The sequence below is a fragment of the Podarcis erhardii genome (genome assembly GCF_964252035.2).
Source record: "Podarcis erhardii genome assembly, chromosome: 3".
NCBI lineage: Eukaryota > Metazoa > Chordata > Lepidosauria > Squamata > Lacertidae > Podarcis > Podarcis erhardii.
In genome coordinates this window covers 28,795,587-28,808,271 of record NC_138507.1, presented here as the reverse complement: position 1 = coordinate 28,808,271, position 12,685 = coordinate 28,795,587, and the positions used below count along the sequence as shown (strand labels likewise).

At 43.9% G+C, this 12,685-nt stretch overlaps 1 long non-coding RNA gene across 4 annotated transcripts in view; it reads left to right on the top strand.

The window, feature by feature from the left end:
- Positions 1-12,685, top strand: part of LOC309339391 — a 50,327-nt gene that overhangs the window by 10,646 nt on the left and 26,996 nt on the right. The gene's annotated exons all lie outside the window — the stretch shown is intronic.

Below are 12,685 nucleotides of genomic sequence, written 5' to 3'. Positions count from 1 at the left end.
TGCCTACCCCTGCCCTAGACAATCAAGAAAAGAGAAGGGGGATTCTTTTTTATTGGAATATTTCTGTCCTACCTTATGTCCACGAGGGGCAATGAAGGTGACTCATGATAAACAGAAAACTAGGAAAATAGAATACAAATATTCTTAAAATGACCACTTGCCAATAACAGTAATAAACAATAAACAAAACAGCAGAGGCAGTAAAACAAATAAAAAAGAGCAAGAATTTTCAACCACTGCTCAGGTCAGGTGGTTGCTTAAATACTAGCATCCTGGAGTGGCACCTAAACCAAAGCAAGTATGGAACTAAGTTTTACTCTAAAGATCACAAACTCCACACCCTGGGTGTCCTGTCAAAGAGTTTTATATACACAGCACAATCTGTTTCAGACAATGTTGGATCAAGATATCATATGTGTTAGGTTAATATGAGAGGAGCTGGTCCTTCTGATATTCTCCCGGCCTCACATGTGTTTAGAGCTTCAAAGGTAAGAACGAGAACTTCCATTTGCCCGGGAAAACAGGAGCAAATAAAGTGGTACATATTGGTGTTTTGTGACCTGAAAAAAGGGGCTTCTGTTACAACTCTTGCTTCCACATTCTGAACCAATTGGATTTTCTAAATGCTTTTCAAAGGCTACTCTGTATTGAGTGCATTGTAGTAATCTAATCTGGGTGTAATCAAGTCATGTATGACATTGGCCAGACTGGTTTTCTCCAAGAAAAGGGGAAGGCCGGTGTAGAAGCTGAAGCTGAGCAAAAGTGCTGCTGACTACAACTGCAACCTTGAATTCAAGATTCCTAATTTGCAGACCAGATCCTTCAGGGTTGGGGGGGGGGTTCCAGTTTTTTTTAGGGGGATCTCCTAACCAGTGATCTCTCCCCCCTCCAGTTGTTCAGGCCATGCATGTCATGGATGGGAACAATGTGATTCGGAAGATGGTACTGGGGAGTACAGGATATGCCTACATCTTCTTGATTTGGGGGGGGGGGCAACTTAGGTTTTACTTTACTCCTCTCTAATTGGTGTATTTGTGTATTGTGTAGCATATACCTTAGCATATTTCGTCTCCAGATAACCGATGTGTCTGATACAAAGCCTTTCTGCTGAAGCCAAGATGGTTAGTGCCTAGACGCAAGAAAGCAAAAGAAGCTCAATACTACAGGAGAGGTTAAAACAGAACAGACAAAGCAACCAGTTATTTAAGAATCTAAGAGGAAAGGGAGTGGATGATAGACATAACTGGGAACCATTTAAAGGAATATGTAGTCCTTAAATGATTGCAGCATGTGCTTTTCGCTACTTTGATGTCATGTCATTGGTTTATACGTCTCAGTAAAAAGTTGATGAAGAAAATGCAAGTGTGTTCCAAGTAAGGTGTTTCCATAGAAAGGTTGACACCCATGTATACTCAAAGGGGTTTATGAAAGGAGAAGAAGTACATGAGAGAAAACTCATAGGCTGCTGGCCTTGTCAATGGCTTTTATTAGCCGGGAGAGAGAATGGTTGTTGTGTTAGAATTCAGGAGAACACCCAAGATAGTGCACCTGAGCAAACACTGTTATCCCTGAGTGAAGTCCATACCAACAGAGAAGGCCAGCACAAGGTCCAGACACGGCTTACATCCCACTTAATCCTGAATACAAGGGGTGGAGTAAACAGGTGTGCCAATCTCATTTTGGCTCTCTCCACCAACATGAAGGTGACTTTATGACTGTTATGGCACATTTTATGAGTTTATTATAGGGCGTACCTTAACAAGCTTGCTGGATAATTTCTTGGATTCCCCCCTCCCACCCCGGGTTTAGTTATGTGGCAGAGCTGAGGAGCTTGTGGTAGCTAATGCTCATGACGGACCTTGAAGAAACTGGTTACATTAGGAGAAGATGGTGGGTTTTTTCCCCCTCCCACATCGAAACTCCTTCCTCTTGAAGGCTTGCAAAACTCTGAGCAGTTTCGGACACAGCTTTACAAAACACCATAGTTTCAGCTGGCTTTGGGAGGTTGACACTCTCATCCCGGGAGCTGCCCCCGCCCTCCACCCAAGGCAGCAACAAAAACCACCAGTAAAGAGTCCTGTGGTACCTTAAAGAGAGTTTAATTATAGTATAAATATCCACGGACTGCAGCCCCGCTTTGTCATGTTCATGAAGTTCTCTGTTCAGCTGGGGATCTGCAGCAGGGGATCTAGAGAGCAATGGCTGGGGTTGATGGGAGTTGTAGTCCAAAGCAGGTAAAGGGCACCAGGTCGAAGAAGGCGGACAGGAAAAAAACTGTCAATAGTGGGGCCAAAAGGCCACGGAATGTAATAAGTACAGGAGGTCAGTGCCATTTCTGTGCAAAGTCCAGATGTATGTAGGATAAGACCTGAGCCAGCAGCTCACCAGAGGGGCTTAGCACTGGCACAAAGAGACAATATGTTCTTTAGTCCAGTTGCAGGTTCTGCCCCCAGTCCTTGCATAGCAGTGGACATTGGGAGAGGCAGTGGGAAAGGACAGGTATGAAGGCAAAGTCATTGCCCGCAATGCTGAGCCACACATGTAGTGTGATTATCTAAATACAGGGTGTGTATGGAATACAGTGTGGGAAGGCACTGGGTGGTTCTGTCTTCTCCTGCCCCTTGACTTGCACGTAAAACGTACATGCATGTACACGTAACATACATGTACGCACATACACGTAACACAATCTTGGTATACGTCCACCCACAATGTCATTGGGCAAGTGTGGATTCACCCTGCACACAATGGCCTGGACCACATACATATGTTTTGAAACGGTCAAGCTGCAGGGTAATAACAGAATCCATCTGCAATGAGCTTTTATTTCTAAACAAAACCAGACTCCCAAGAAGAACTTTTCAGGGGCAAAACAAGAGGTTTAGATTGTGTGTGGACTATGTACTTAGTCCACATTAGCCCATGTCTTCATTGATTTTACTACTGCTGCTGCTACAATTTATTACATGCCCCTCACCCTAAATTCCCAGGGCAGGCTATAACAATTAAAACACAACATTAATATTAAAATACAGTACAATAGTACACAATATTAAAAATAGTTTAAAGCAAGTTAAAGCTACATAAATAGGGTGGGTCCTAAAAGTATACATCTCAAGTGTCAAAAGCCAGAGTGAAGAGGCAGATCTTTAGCATTCACCGAAAGCTATATAATGAAGGTGCCAGAATAAAATGTTGTGTGTGCACAGCATTATAGAAGTCTGACTGTGTTCAGTGGGGCATATTTCTAGGTAAATGTTTGTAGAATTGCAGCCAAAGTAATAGAGAACTTTCCTCCAATTCATTTATATAACACAGAGACATTTCTTCGCACCTAAATCACATTGTATGAATTGTTGTATGTGAGCTGTAGTTTTTGAGCTCAAATTAGCCATCACTGGTTCCTGGGAGTAACCTATTCTGTCCTTTGCCTTGGAATGAGTGAATAATACAGAAACTGATGTATGCTGGCAACAAAATAATTGAAAATACTTCAGGTCTTGTTTGTTTCGACTGATTGCTGCTTATGGTCATATAAAGGTATATATGGGGAGAGCCTTCCGATCAATAAAAGAAATAGGAATAGACAACATGTGACTCTAGAGAGGAGGAAGGTAATGCGTGTTCTTAAGCTACAGAAACAGATTTCAACATATGGCTCAAGTATTTCTGCTGCAAGGAATTGCACATTCCTAAACCTGTTTTTAACTGATGACACCCACCTTTGACTCCAAGTATTGCATTTACAGCCAGTTTGCACACCTCTTGCTAAATATCTTCCTGTTTTGGGGGAACGATGGTGAAAGGGTTTCTCAAGAGCTAATGCTATTTGCTTGACAGGTCTTCTCTTATTAAATTGTCTGGCTTGACTGATAAGACATGCCTCAGTATAACATATAGCTAACTATAATGCCTGGATAACCACCAGAGAGGAAAGACGGGAAATTTGGTAGAATATCAGTATGCACATGAAGTCTTTGTGTGTGTGCACATGAGCACAAATGAATTTGCTTTATGCTGTTTGGGGTCACACCATATTTAACCACATCTTATCCTTTGGCTCCACACACTCTTTAAGGTGTATTGGGACATTTAAAGTAACGTTCTCCAACGGCTTTTAAGAACTGACATTATGTCAGTTGCTTTGTGTGTGTGTGTGTGTAAATCAATATATATGAAGGGATTCCTGTAAGTAGAAATGATGGCTCCATTTCTCAGTATGACAGCAGAAGGTGGTTGTGTTTTTTTGTCTTTTTTTTTTAAAGACATCTCAACCAAAATGTGTGAGAGAAGTGTTTCTGAAAGTAGCCACTGGAACACAGATAGAGCACCTGGGGTTCTCAAGAGGTTGTTGGACTATGACTTCCATCGTTTCTTATTACAGTGGTACCTTGAGTTACAGACGCTTCAGGTTACAGACACTTCAGGTTACAGACTCCGCTAACCCAGAAATAGTACCTTGGGTTAAGAACTTTACTTCAGGATGAGAACAGAAATTGTGTGGCGGCGGCACAGCGGCAGCGGGAGGCCCCATTAGCTAAAGTGGTCCCTCAGGTTAAGAACAGTTTCAGGTTAAGAACGGACCTCCAGAACGAATTAAGTTCTTAACTCGGGGTACCACTGTACTGAAAACGCTGGTCTGAGGCTGATGATAGAATCCAACAACATATGGAGGGCAACAGATCCCCTCATCCCTGCTCTAGGAGGAGGCTTCTCTGTCAAAGGCAGGGCTCATCTGGTATAAAGACTTGTTGGTCCAATAAAAGGCCAGACCCTCCAAGTGTCCCTATTTTCTAGAGACAGTCCTGGATTTACAGAAGCCATCCTGGTTTCTGATTTTATCTTGGAATTTCCCACTTTTCCTTAGGATGCCCCTAGTTTCATTGGAGAAATGTTGGAGGGTAAGGAGTTATGCGACTCCCGAGCCAAGGAGATAAGTACAGTCATACCTCATATTACGTTTGCTTCAGGCTGAGCATTTTCAGATTGCGTTCTGTGGCGACCCGGAAGTAACAGAACGGGTTACTTCCGGGTTTCGCTGCTTGCACATGCACAGACGTGCAAAATGACGTCACGCGCATGCGCAGAAGCGATGAATCGCGACCTGCAGACGTGGGTTGCATTCTGTTCAGTTTGAGAATGGGCCTCCGGAACGGATCCCGTTTGCAACCAGAGGTACCACTGTAACTATGCAACCTTTAGATGACATCCAAAGGCAGCCAGATAGGGTGGTTTTTTTTAAAAAAAAAAAGTTTAATGCTTAATTATGTTATGCCCCAGAGTGGCTGGGGCAACCCAGTCAGTTGGGTGGGGTATAAATAATAAAATTATTATTATTATAGTTGTTGTTGTTGTTGACTAGGACATCCCTATTTACATCGAAGAAATGTTGGAGGGCATGAAAGGCATCTCATTTTGTGATCATAACCAAGGTTCAGGGTCAGGCCTTCATGAAATATTCTTTTATTGTGGCATAGTTTCCAAAGTGTTTGCCTGGCTCTGGGGAATACAGATTCTAGTCCTCTTTCAGTTGTCAATCTCACACAGAGGTGGCCTTGGCAAAGCACTGCCTTCCAGGGGCTAACTGCACAATACACACAGATGCATGAAACAAAGCCATGCTGCTGTTTATGAAAAAGGAAAGCATCGTTGGGAAATGGGGAGGCCAGATATTGAGGGAGAGATCCCTCAGCTTTAACCCTTCCCTGCCCTCTGCAGCGACCATTGGTAAATGGTATCATTGACAGTCCTACTTCCTGACATTCTATAGAGCTTCCAGAGTAATTGAGGGTACCAAAGGAGCACTTCTGATTAAATGCTCCCAGAAGCAACTTGGAACATGAGATGTTACCATTGGTCATATTATCACAACAGCATACCCCTGATAATTTACTGAGTTGAAATAGTGTGTGTGCGCACGTGCCCGTAGGAGGCAATGTTGGCATATGCATGCAAATTCTACATCAACTTTACTTCTACAAATTCATTTAAAAAAAACATTTTCCTAATTAAAAAATGTTCAACATTCTGAATGACAAAGGAGGAGGCTGTGTTTGTTTTAATACGTCGATCTATTGAATGCGGAAGCTGATTCTTAACCATATCAACTTTAAAATTCACCACCCAGCTCTACCTCTCTTTTAAATCAGAACCAGTGAAGGCGGTGAAGGTCCTGTGTGGCGGTGAAGGGCCTGGAGGCGGTTGGAGGATGGATGGCGGCTAATAGATTGAGGTTGAATCCTGACAAGACAGAAGTACTGTTTTGGGGGGACAGGGGGCGGGCGGGTGTGGGGGACTCCCTGGTCCTGAATGGGGTAACTGTGCCCCTGAAGGACCAGGTGCGTAGCCTGGGAGTCATTTTGGACTCACAGCTGTCCATGGAGGTGCAGGTTAATTCTGTGTCCAGGGCGGCTGTCTACCAACTCTACCTGGTACACAGGCTGAGACCCTACCTGCCTGTGGACTGTCTTGCCAGCGTGGTGCATGCTCTAGTTATCTCCCGCTTGGACTACTGCAGTGCACTCTACGTGGGGCTACCTTTGAAGGTGACTCGGAAACTGCAATTAATCCAGAATGCGGCAGCGAGACTGGTGACTGGGAGCGGCCACTGAGACCATATAACACCGGTCTTGAAAGACCTACATTGGCTCCCAGTACGTTTCCGAGCACAATTCAAAGTGTTGGTGCTGACCTTTAAAGCCCTAAACGGCCTCGGCCCAGTATACCTTAAAGAGCGTCTCCTCCCCCAATTTGCCCAGACACTGAGGTCCAGCTCCGAGGGCCTTCTGGCAGTTCCCTCACTGCGAGAGGCCAAGTTACAGGGAACCAGACAGAGGGCCTTCTCGGTAGTGGCGCCCGCCCTGTAGAACGCCCTCCCTTCAGATGTGAAGGAAATAAGTAGCTATCTTCCCTTTAAAAGACATCTGAAGGCAGCCCTGTTTAGGGAAGTTTTTAATATTTAATGCTGTATTGTTTTTAACACTCGTCTGGAAGCCGCCCAGAGTGGCTGGGGAAACTCAGCCAGATGGGCGGGGTATAAATAAATTATTATTACTACTACTACTACTACTACTACTACTACTACTACTACTACTACTAGGCTTCAAGAATTGATATTTTAAGCACCCCTTAACATTGAATTCTGAAATCCAAAGTAAAAACTTTTGAAATTCAGGATTCACCATTCTGAATTTGGCCAATTTAAGAAAATGGTGTGAAAGTTTGATTGGGTTCTTACTACTTACTATTCAACTTAGCTTTTCTAGTTGCAGCTTTTCAGTTCCATTATAATGATCTCTCCCGCTCCCTTTCCTTCAGGAATGCTTTGTTGACACAGATTTTGCTCAGTAATACCAGGGGGAGTTGTATTATGTCAACTTGTCTTGCTCTTTTTCCCCCTTCCTCAGTGTGTAATCTTATTTCCCCAGCTGTATGACTGCACATGATGAACTTTTTACATTTATGTTCCATATCTATTTTGAGCTGAAGTATAATAATTAACATTGTTAAATGGCAGCCCTCAAGGAAGGCAACTTGAAAAGGTATTTTGATAGGTCTTCATAAATCTACTTCAGCAAAATGCAAAGTGTCTGCATATCTAACAATCTGGATAGGAATATATCCCCCGCTCCCCAAAAGTAATTCTTTAATTTCATAGGGTTTGAGTACCAAGTAACATATATCATCAGTGATAGTGTCCAGAGCCTTGACCAAAGTAGTATAATTTCTGTTACATTTTATTAACTCATAATATTATTCTCCTTTTGCAAAATTAGATTCTTCTCACAAAGGCACCATCTAATTATTATTAGATCAGTTAATTTCCTCATAATTTAAAATAGTTAAATTTGCCAGATCATTTTTTTTTAGATTAGGTGATTGTGGGGTCTGCTGACCGAGGGTCCCAGATGCTCATTTTCATCCCCACTGGATGACTACTTTAGTGGCAGGCAGGCAGCGACGCTGCCTCATACTTTGGTAAACTGGAGTGCTGCGATTTGGGCAAATTAAGGTGTAAGGCAGCCATCCAGGATGCAAACTAAGTTGGCTCCCATTCAGAAGTGACACTGTTGTCCACCTACTACTCAAATAACCACCTGGGTCCCCAGAGAGGTGCAAAAAAATATTATGAAGCTGCATTGGGGTGGTGGTGGTGTGTGTATGTTGGATTGTGTGAGGGCCTATTGCCTGCACTATGCTGAGGGTCCCTTAAATCTGGTGCTGATCATGGCCTTAAAGCTGAGGTTGCCCACCCCTGCTGTCAGGTGCTGTTGCAGTTGCTCGAAAGTAACCAGGCAGGACTCCGACCTGTCTTTTACAGGCTTTATTTTGGTGCAAACTATTTACAGTGAAGAGCGTCATAAGTTCATGTCTGGCTCAATCGCTAGCAGAATCCGGGAGTGGTCTGTTTTTGTACCTCCCCCAACATAAAAGTTTCGTCACCCCCAGCCTTTTCCGCCCCTCCCTGTGCCTCAAACTACTGCGCATGATTGGGGATGGCAGGGGTGTGCTTCCCTCCTCTCCGGCTTGCTCAGGCGCGGTGTTAAGACTCTTTCTAGCATCCTCTGGTCCTTGCACCTCTCCCCCACTGGAGGTGGGGCTTTCCTCCTCGCCGGAAGAGGAACTGCTTTGCAAGATTTTCAGAGGCTCCCTGTAACACAACTGCCCCTCTATCTCTCGCCTCTGAGCCAATGGCAGTTCCCTGACTCCTGCTTTAACTGGAAGTGCTACGGATTGACCATAGAGAGCTTTCTCCACACAAAGCATGTGTTTCCTCATAGGGCTATGGCTCACACTCAGTTATCGCCCACCCCCTCCTAAAGGCTTTTGTGTATGAAGTAACTTCTAGCAGAAAAGAATGGACTGTTTAAAATTTCTGCTCTACAGTGGTTACATACGCTTCAGGTTACAGACTCCGCTAACCCAGAAATATTACCTCAGGTTAAGAACTTTGCTTCAGGATGAGAACAGAAATCGTGCAGCGGTGGTGCAGTGGCAGCAGGAGGCCCCATTAGCTAAAGTAGTGCTTCAGGTTAAGAACAGTTTCAGGTTAAGAACAGAAGTAATTAAGTACTTAACCCGAGGTACCACTGTATTTCCCTATTGAAAATATAGGACACTAAGAGTTACTGTAGGATGGGCACGGGCGTGGTCAGTGGCAATACATAGATGAAGTCTCAACTTGCCAGTGGAAGAGGAGCTGTAGGTCACACTCTAGGTTTCAGTGTGCAATGCTGCACTTTTTCTGAAGGCAGATGGGCCTAACCTCGGCAAGCTTGGAAGAAAGGTGGGATATAAACAATAATGAACAGATCAACCCACAGTCTGGCTCGAAGAAGATAACTTTAGTAGTGTGAACGAATCGCAGAAATCAGTCTGTGTGTGATGAGAGAAAGAGAGAGAAGGGGGTGAGGAGGAGATCTGTAATATTTAAGTTCAGTGTAAACACCAGAAGCAAGATAACTATTGTGGAATTTGCAATGGAAATGCAGTTATTTCTGCTGGACCAAGTGCAAGAATGTTTTATCTCATGGAATTTCCAGTCAAGAATGGAATTATTTTTCACCCTGCTGAGGCTGCCTCAGCACCAAATATGGATTCAGCAAGGAAGGAGGACCAAAAATACCATTCGGCATTCAAAACACAGCTGTTGTGGCCACATTTTTCTTCTTCCTCTCGAAACGGAGGGCAGTATAAAAAAATAATAATGTACTCCTCTACTGTTCTGGTACTACTGGTGGCATTGCAGATATATTCTTTGCTGCCTCCTTTTTCTCTCTTCTTTTATAAACCATCAAGCTGATTTTCCAGCAGTTCTCTATCTACATGGTGTGCTCTTCCCGGCTTTTAACTATGACAATAGGGTGGGAAGAGCACCAATTCTTTGATCTTTGGTACTAATGGAGAGCTCTGGTATTATGTGGCTTTCCAACAAAACAGGCTATTTTCATGGCTGAGGCCAAACCAAGAACTGAGCTGGGGAGAAAAGCCAAGAATCAGAGAGCAGACGGTTAGGTTCACATGCTTAAAATTAGCCCTACTCGTCCACTGGAGCGGCTCTCGTACTTTATAATTTATTTACCCGTTTTGTCAGTTGTGTCAGTCAAAACGGCCAGCCATTCCAGCAGGTGGGAATCCAGCCCCTTTGCAAGAACAATTGCCTGCATCTTGCTGTTTCTGGCATGTATTCATTATAGAGCTAGTGGAGATCCATTGCAGGAATTATGCCATTCCAGCATCATCCAGGACGAGTTCCTTAGGGTGGAAAGCAGCTGCACAGTAAGGAACAAGAGCAAGTGGTAAAGCTGGTGGCTGTCACACTTTCTTGCATATATATATATATATATATATATATATATAATCTAAAAAGGAGCTTTACATCAATAGTTTAATTCAGACTTTATACATATGAAATGGAAGAATGTAGAAAGGGGCTGTGAGTCCATCCCTCTGCTGCTGTTGACATGCAGTTCCTCCTGCCCTGTTCCCATTTTGGGGGAAATTGGAGGCAGTGTCACTTAAAGGTAAAGGTAAAGAGAACCCCTGACCATTAGGTCCAGTCGTGACCAACTCTGGGGTTGTGGTGCTCATCTTGCTTTACTGGACGAGGGAGCCGGTGTACAGCTTCTGGGTCATGTGGCCGGCACGACTAAGCCGCTTCTGGCGAACCAGAGTAGTGCACGGAAACGCCGTTTACCTTCCTGCCAGAGCGGTACCTATTTACTAGCACATTGACATGCTTTCGAACTGCTAGGTTGGCAGGAGCAGAGACTGAGCAACAGGAGCTCACCCCATCGCAGGGATTTGAACTGCCGACCTTCTGATCGGCAAGTCCTAGGCTCTGTGATTTAACCCACAGAGCCACCCGTGTCACTTAGTTCCATATAAATATGGTTAGGATTGAGATACAGAGCTGAAGGCTAATTTAATAAGGCAAATAGAACTATCATATTTTCCCGTGTATAACACATGTATAAGACGCCCCCTATTTTGGGGGACTCACATTTAGGAAAATGGGGGAGATTGTGCAGAATTGTTAAGCTTTTTTGGGGGGGGGTTGACAGCGATTGTCTGCCCCCGTGATGCCAGCAGCCGCATATCACCCACAAAATTACCGTTGCGACAGCCAATCAACACCAGCCCCTGGAAAGCAGCCACCAATCACCTGCCAAAAAAACGCTGACAAAGTTCAGCATGCCGGGGGGCCACTAGGGGGCGCATCGGAAGATGGCTGACAATAACATCTCTCCGACCCACACGAGGTAATTTGGAGGTTATGATGGGAGTAATTAGCCTCCCTACCCCCCCCAGGATGGTGGGGGGGACTGCCCTTGCCTGCTGTGCCCTATACCACCCCCGAATTTGTAGGGATGGGGGCACTAGGCACAAAGCCCTCCTGTGGGATTCCAGCGCTCCTGGACGCCGTCCCTGATCCGCGCCACTAGCTGCAAGAACTTCAAAAGAAACAATTTGGATGAAGGAATGCACATATTTCAAGGAAGGAGAGGGAGTAAAGACTGCTAACAGAAGAGATCTCTGATAAAACAAGACAAGAATAAAACATGAGAAGATATGCCAAAATACGGTATGGCAAATGACTGATGGGGGAAGGGGAAAAACTTTCCTTTCTTTTCTTATGTGATTAAACAAGAATCCCCTCCCCTCACGAGTCAGAAATGTCGTTTTAAGGACTTAAGCTGTGGATTTAAGGCTGTGTGGAGATAAACTTTCGAACCAAAGCATGTTTTAAGAAGAGCGTGGAATGTATAAGAGCTTTGGAATGACGCAGTTAAAAATGCCGTCACCATATTGGGAAGTTCTGTCGGAGGTCTTGAGTTTGGGAGGAGAAAGAGAGAAATAGAGCTGTTTATACATTGTGGGTGAAACTCCTCAGAGGGACTTAAGAGCGACAGTTTTGCATGATGGAAAGAGCGATGTTATCTATGAAGGTGATGATATATGGAAACCATCCCGATTTGAGGATTGGAAGAACGGAAAAATTCACACAGGATTATTATTGGTATTTATCGGCTTAAGGAGACTATCAGAAGAGATCATAAAGAAAAAAGAGAAAATATATGAACAAGATGTGATGTGGGAACAGCAAGACAAGACTGGATAGAATTATGAACTCTGTTTGGACTGATTTGGATTAATTTGGACTTAACGCAGTAGCAAGAAGATGATCAGAATCCCCCTTCGGATCTTGAAATATGGGTCCCCCCAACAAAATTTAAAATTCGGCTTTGTAATTCGGAATTTATGTGATATGATTTAATTTGATTTGATTGGCCGGTTAATAAAAATTATTTTTTTTTAAAAAAAGACAAAGTTCAGCATGCGATAGCAACCAATCCACTGTCACCCCTATGCACTACCCCTGTATAAGACGATCTCCCCCTTTTTATGATTATTTTTTCATTAAAAATCCTCGTCTTATACACGGAAAACTATGGTAGTTCAAATCCAACAGAGGGGCCCTGTGAAGACATCTGCCTTAACTATATTTACTGCTACTTTACTAAATGGAAACAGGGTGGAAAATTATTGGGCACCTCCTATGGATAAGCTGGCATAAGGCTGCTTAAAAATCACATTTTAAGTCAGGGTTACTGATTTAGGGTCCCCCCATCCTGTCTTCCCCCCTTTCCCCCCTTACCTATGTACAATGAAGGTTTACTATGCC